This window comes from Musca autumnalis, unplaced genomic scaffold (genome assembly GCF_047663935.1).
Source record: "Musca autumnalis isolate F117 unplaced genomic scaffold, ASM4766393v1 scaffold_2, whole genome shotgun sequence".
NCBI lineage: Eukaryota > Metazoa > Arthropoda > Insecta > Diptera > Muscidae > Musca > Musca autumnalis.
Genome location: NW_027411755.1, coordinates 259,151,709 through 259,158,919, shown reverse-complemented (window position 1 = coordinate 259,158,919; position 7,211 = coordinate 259,151,709). Strand labels below are relative to the sequence as shown.

The 7,211-nt window shown below is 35.0% G+C and overlaps 2 non-coding genes across 2 annotated transcripts; one reads left to right on the top strand and one right to left on the bottom strand.

Annotated features, from left to right (window-relative positions):
- Nucleotides 1-3,416: 3,416 nt before the first annotated feature.
- TRNAH-GUG (transfer RNA histidin (anticodon GUG)) lies at nt 3,417-3,488 on the bottom strand. Its single transcript has one exon. It is a non-coding gene; the product is annotated as a tRNA-His (tRNA).
- A 216-nt stretch (nt 3,489-3,704) lies between these two features.
- On the top strand, nt 3,705-3,776 carry TRNAH-GUG (transfer RNA histidin (anticodon GUG)). Its single transcript has one exon. It is a non-coding gene; the product is annotated as a tRNA-His (tRNA).
- Nucleotides 3,777-7,211: the final 3,435 nt, after the last annotated feature.

Here is a 7,211-nt window from a genome sequence, read left to right as displayed (position 1 = left end):
AAGAAAGTAGATAAGACTGTATGCTCTAACTATAGGGGCATAAGTCTACTCCCGATTGCCTTCAAGATCGTGTCAGGGATATTGTGCGAACGACTAGCCTATGGTCAACGAGATAATTGGGCCATACCAATGCGGCCTTAGACCTGGCAAGCCCACCATTGACCAGATATTTACCCTGCGGCAAATCCTGGAGAGATGCCCGGACATGACTCCCACGGACATAACTCCCAAAATGATTTTGGGCGTTATGTTCGCTGCGCTTTGCGGACATAACTCCCAAAATTCATTGGGATTTATGTCCGCGAAGTAAAGCGGACATAACACCCGAAAAAATCGCGAACATTACTCCCAACGATTTTTTTCTTAATTTATAAATTATTTCTTTGCCTAATTTTGAAATTTATAGTTATACATTTTTTAAATTTTAGAGTAGAAGTTAGAATGTAAGCGGAATTATACATTTGAGAAGGCCTAAGTGCCAACCAATACCGAAGTATCCACAAAATCCTTCTGATTTCAAAAAAGTATGCCCGAAATTATATAAGTAGCAGTTAGGAGAAGTTTTAAATTGTAAAAATATTTGTTAAGAAAATCGAGCTATTTTTTCAAAAATATTTTCGTTTTTCAGAAAGTATTTGAATATTTGTACAAACACTTCTTATCTTCTTAAATTCTGAACATATTTATGTAAAATTTTCCCGATTTTTTTTTAAATATTTTCGACTTTTTATCTCCTTAAATTGTGAAAATTTTTTTTTAATACTTTTACAAAAACTTTTTATCTTTTTAAATAGTGAAAATATTTTTGTAAAAAATTGCGCGATTTTTTTAAAAATATTTTCGCCTGCGGCGCTTTCCGTTTTTCAGAACTTATTTGAATATTTTTACAAAAACTTTTTATCTTTCTAAATTTTGAAAATATCTTTGAAAAAAATCGCGCGATTTTTTACAAAAATATTTTTGCCTGTGGCGCTTTCCGTTTTTCAGAAAGTATTTGAATATTTTTACAAAAACTTTTTATTTGCTTAAATTGTGAAATCGCCTGGGGCGCTTTCCGTTTTTCAGGAAGTATTTCAAAATTTTTACTAAAACTTTTTATCTTCTTATATTGTGAAAATATTTTTGTAAAAAATCCGCCGATTTTTGTTTGAAATATTTTCGCCTGCGGCTCTTATTTTTTCAGAAAGTATTAGTGAATTTTGAATTGAAATTTTTTTATTTTTATTGAGTATAGTTCGAATACTACGTATTTTGTACTTAATTTTCTTAAAAATGTTAAATCAGTTATAAATTATTTTATGAAATGAAAAATGCATATGAACTTAATTTTTAATTTGTTTCTTATACATTTGAAATAAAAATTGCATTTAAATAAAAATCACTTAAATTTTAAAAACGGACATAACTCCCATTGGAACTTATGTCCGGTAAGGGGGGTCGGACATAGCTTCCAAAAAATTTGGGAGTTATGTCCGCAAACCACGGCGGACATAACTCCAAAAACGTTTTGGGTGTTATGTCCGTTGGGAGTTATGTCACGGCACATCCTGGAGAAGACGCAAGAGATGCAGATCGACACCTACCACCTTTTTGTCGATTATGAAGCAGCCTTCGACAGCCCGCTGCGTTCAATGGTATTCCAAGCCATGTCTGAATTTGTTATCCCCGCAAAGTTCATCCGGCTTTGTAAAATGACTTTAACTGATGCGAGTTCCTCAGTTAAAATAGGAAAGAACCTCTCCGAAGACTTTCGTCCGATCTCTTCAACATCCTGCTGGAAAAGGTTATACGAGAGGCAAACGTCAAAAGAAGTGGCACAACCTACACCAATAGCCAGTTGTTACTTGCTTATGCTGATTATACAGACATCATGGGACGATCAGTAAAGGAAGTAACTGATACCTTTAGGAAGGTCGAAGCAGAATCTGCGAAAGTGGGTCTGGCGGTAAACGGCGAAAAGACCAAATTGATGGTGTCGACGCGCAAAGCGTCCATAGAGCTCGGGCCAACTGTGGAAGTTGGTACCTACAATTTTGAGGTAGTTAAAGACTTCGTCTACCTAGGCACTGCCATAAACACAACAAACAACATCAGTTGTGAAATAAGAAGAAGAATTGTATTGGCCAACAGATGCTACTATGGTCTAAGTAAGTAATTTAAAAACAAAGCCACATCTCGTCAAACAAAAATAACACTATACAAAACGCTGATACTACCCGTGCTAATGTATGGCTCCGAAGCATGGGTACTTGCGCAAGCAGATAAGGCAGTGCTTGGTGTGTTTGAGAGGAAAATTCTTCGAAAGATCTACGGGCCGATTTGCGTTGACGGTGAATATCGACGTCGTATGAACCACGAGCTGTATAAGCTATACAAAGACATGCATATAGTTAAACGTATCGAGATGCAACGATTGCGTTGGCTAGGCCATATCATGAGAATGAGCGATGATGAACCCGCTAAAAAGGCGTATGAATACATGCCACATGGCGGTGCACGCAGAATCGGTAGGCCTAAGCTTCGATGGAGCATACAAGTGGATGAAGAAATGGAAAGGCGCGGTATTCCAAAAAGTCAAGCGAAAAACAGAGAGGAATGGAGATCTTTTCTTAGTTCGGTCTATGGAACAAATGTTCTGTAATGGGCCAACTAAGTAAGTAAGTAAGTAAGTAAAAGACTTCGTATACCTCGGCACCGCCGTAAACACAACAAACGACATCAGTTGTGAAATAAAAAGAGGAATTGTAGTGGCCAACAGATGCTACTTTGGCTCAAGCAGGCACTTTAAAAACAAAGCCACAACTCGTCAAACAAAAATAACGCTTTACAAAACACTGATACTACCCGTGGTGATGAATGGTTCCGAAGCCTTGGTACTTGCGCAAGCAGACATGGCAGTGCTTGGTGTGTTTGAGAGAAAAATTCTTTGAAAGATCTACGGACCAATCTGCGTTGACGGTGAATATCGACGTCGCATGAACCACGAGCTGTATCTGCTATACAACGACATCAATATAGTTAAACGTATCGAGATGCAGCGATTGCGTTGGCTAGGCCATATCATAAGAATGAGCGATGATGAACCCGCTAAAAAGGAGTATAAATCCGAATCGCTTGGCGGTGCACGCAGAATTGGATGGCCAAGGAATAGATGGAGCAAACAAGTGGATGATGAGTCCAGAGTACGAAGCAACAAATAGAGAGAAATGGAGATATTTTCTTAGTTCGGCCTATGGAACAAATGTTCTGTAATGGGCCAGCTAAGTAAGTAAGTAAAGTCGTATTTATTAACGACCTTAAACTCGTCTATATTGACGATCTAAAAGCCGTCTTAATGGACGATTATAAAATCGGGTTCTTCCTAAATAAAAGAAAATAGATTACTTCACCCGTGACAATGTTCTATTCGCAAACATTGCCGTGACCAGGATTCGAACCTGGGTTACTACGGCCACAACGTAGGGTCCTAACCACTAGACGATCACGGCTATGTGAAGTCTTATTGCCACAACAAATAACATTCAAACATCAATTGTTGTGAATGGTAGATGAAAATAAAAATTTAACCAGTTTTGGTGTTTGAGGTCGAAATAAAAATAAAGTGAAAGTCTTCTACAAAGAGATCGACCATTACCTTCGAATTTGTTTTAAACAATTTGAAAAATGTATCACTTAGAAATAGCTACACAGCATCATTTCACATAGCCGTGATCGTCTAGTGGTTAGGACCCTATGTTGTGGCCGTAGTAACCCAGGTTCGAATCCTGGTCACGGCAATGTTTCCCAACAAAAACATTGTTATTGGTGAAATGTTGTTTTTTTATTATATGTAAATCCAAAACACCAATGGTAAATTGAAGATAATATACAATTGGAGAAGAAAGGGAAGATGTTCTATTGAAGAAACACACATCATGTTACCCTGGCCACAAGACTGCGTTAGAAGATAACCATGTAAATTTCAAACACTTACTATAAATAGCCTATTATCCAATGTTCAGTATGCAAATAGGTTTAACCCCTTTGACCAATGTTCATAAATAAAATGCATAAAAACATTTAATTTATGAATCGATGGTTGGTTGTGCGGTAATACCACGAAGACGGTTGGTTAATGAATTCAAGAACAATTGCTGAAAGTAATTAGATGCCAAGCACTTAGTGGCAATGAAAATTCCTTCTGTGATGGATCTCCTGGGCAAGTGTGATTCATGCTGTCGCTATAGCTACTATAGCTGGTATTGTTGTTGTCGTTGTTGTTTTGCAGCTGAATATCTTAAATCACGATGAGTAATGAGAAATGTTAGTTTCATGTTTTCCAAGTATTCTAAACAAATCTTGTGATCTTGGATTGAAAATCACAGCAACAACAACAACGTAATCGTTTGTAATAGGAACCATCAAAAGGGGGTGGGTGGGTGGGTAGATGCAAGGATAGATGGTTGGTCGAACAAATGAATGCAAACAAGTGGTAGCTGCGCTAGTAGCGCAGTAAACACAATATCTGTTGAGAATAATTAACAAGAATTTGTTATTGCATTTGTTTACTGCATTTCATTGTTGTTGTAAACATGTGAAGAACAATAATAACAACAACAAAAATAAATACACCACACCTATTTAAATTAGCTGGATTACCCTTTAGACCCTAAAGCTTATAAAAGCTAGATTTTGAGGTAACATATCATGGTGATGGGTGATCTTTTTGAGTATCTCCCTTTGTTTGAATGGTTTTTAGCTGTTGTTCTTGACACTATGGAACCCCACTAACCTTTTTATCCAAGACACATCATCATCCTCTCTCGTTAACACACATTAATTAATTTCATTTACTTCGTAGGTTGTTGTTGTATCAAAATTCTTCTCATGCTTCGGCATTTCGTAATGTAATTTCTTCCATAGCAAAGAGTTAATAATGTGTTTTGTTTGTGTGTATGTGATTGTGTGAGTGTGTTTGGTTTTAATATATATATTGTGTAATTATAATATTTGTTTTCTTTTAAATGCAATAATCTTGTTTAATTTTTTCATTTGCCTCTGCTGAAGCCGTCTTTATGCCTCGCTCAGCTCCTCCCGACAACGGCTTGATTTGTCGTAAACCCAATTCTCTGATGCTTTGTCTTCCGCCTTGCCCCCAGAATGAAAACCAGTTTTCTTAGCAACCATTGCGAAAAACAAACTGAAAGCCATCGCTTAACCATTCCATGGAAGGTATTGATGAGGCACAGTGGTGCGGGTTATGAGCCTCACGTAGTGTTTAACATTGGGGATGTTTCCAACTACGCGGACAATTTATTTATCCACCGATGGGGATAATTTATTTTTCCACCTAAGTGGTTAATTTATTTATCTACCAACATGGATATTTTATTTATACATAAACGTGGATAATTTATTTATGAAAAAATTATTTATCCACCAAAGTGTATTAATAGAATTATCCACATTGGGGGATAAAATAATAATACATTTTATCTACCAACTTGGATAAATTATTTATTCACCAACGTGCATAATTTATTTAACCATCAATGCGGATAATTAATTCATGCACCAACGTGGATACTTGATTTATCCACCAAAGTGGCTGATTTATTTATCCACCAACTTGAATAACTGGGTAAATTATTTTTCCACCAACATGGATAAATTATTTAACCATCAACGAGGATAATTTGTTTATCCGTTAACGAGAATAATTTATTTATCCATCAATGTAGATAATTTATTTATCCACCAAGATAATTTATTTTTCCATCAACGTGGATAATTCATTTATCCAGTTACATGGATAATTTTTAAATCAAGTAACATGGACAATTTATTTATCCACCAATGTGGATAATAATATTTATCCACAAACGTGTATAATAATATTTATCCACAAACGTGGATAATAATATTTATCCACAAACGTGGATAATAATATTTATCCACAAACGTGGATAATTTATTTATCCACCAACGTGGATAATAATATTTATCCACAAACGTGGATAATTTATTTATCCACCAACGTGGATAATAATATTTATCCACCAACGTGGATAATAATATTTATCCACACACGTGGATAATAATATTTATCCACAAACGTGGATAATTTATTTATCCACCAACGTGGATGATAATATATATCCACAAACGTGGATAATAATATTTATCCACCAACGTGGATAATAATATTTATCCACAAACGTGGATAATAATATTTATCCACAAACGTGGATAATTTATTTATCCACCAACGTGGATAATAATATTTATCCACAAACGTGGATAATAATATTTATCCACAAACGTGGATAATTTATTTATCCACCAACGTGGATAATAATATTTATCCACACACGTGGATAATAATATTTATCCACAAACGTGGATAATTTATTTATCCACCAACGTGGATAATAATATTTATCCACACACGTGGATAATAACATTTATCCACAAACGTGGATAATTTATTTATCCACAAACGTGGATAATTTATTTATCCACAAACGTGGATAATTTATTTATCTACCAACGTGGATAATAATATTTATCCACAAACGTGGATAATAATATTTATCCACAAACGTGGATAATTTATTTATCCACCAACGTGGATAATTTATTTATCCACCAACGTGGATAATAATATTTATTCACAAACGTGGATAATAATATTTATCCACAAACGTGGATAATAATATTTATCCACAAACGTGGATAATAATATTTATTCACAAACGTGGATAATAATATTTATCCACCAACGTGGATAATTTATTTATCTACCAACGTGGATAATTTATTTATCCACCAACGTGGATAATTTATTTATCCACCAACGTGGATAATTTATTTATCCACCAACGTGGATAATTTATTTATCCACCAACGTGGATAATTTATTTATCCACCAACGTGGATAATTTATTCATTCACCAACGTGGATAATTTATTTATCCACCAACGTGGATAATTTATTTATCCACCAACGTGGATAATTTATTTATCCACCAACGTGGATAATTTATTTATCCACCAACGTGGATAATTTATTTATCCACCAACGTGGATAATTTATTTATCCACCAACGTGGATAATTTATTTATCCACCAACGTGGATAATTTATTTATCCACCAACGTGGATAATTTATTTATCCACCAACGTGGATAATTTATTTATCCACCAACGTGGATAATTTATTTATCCACCGA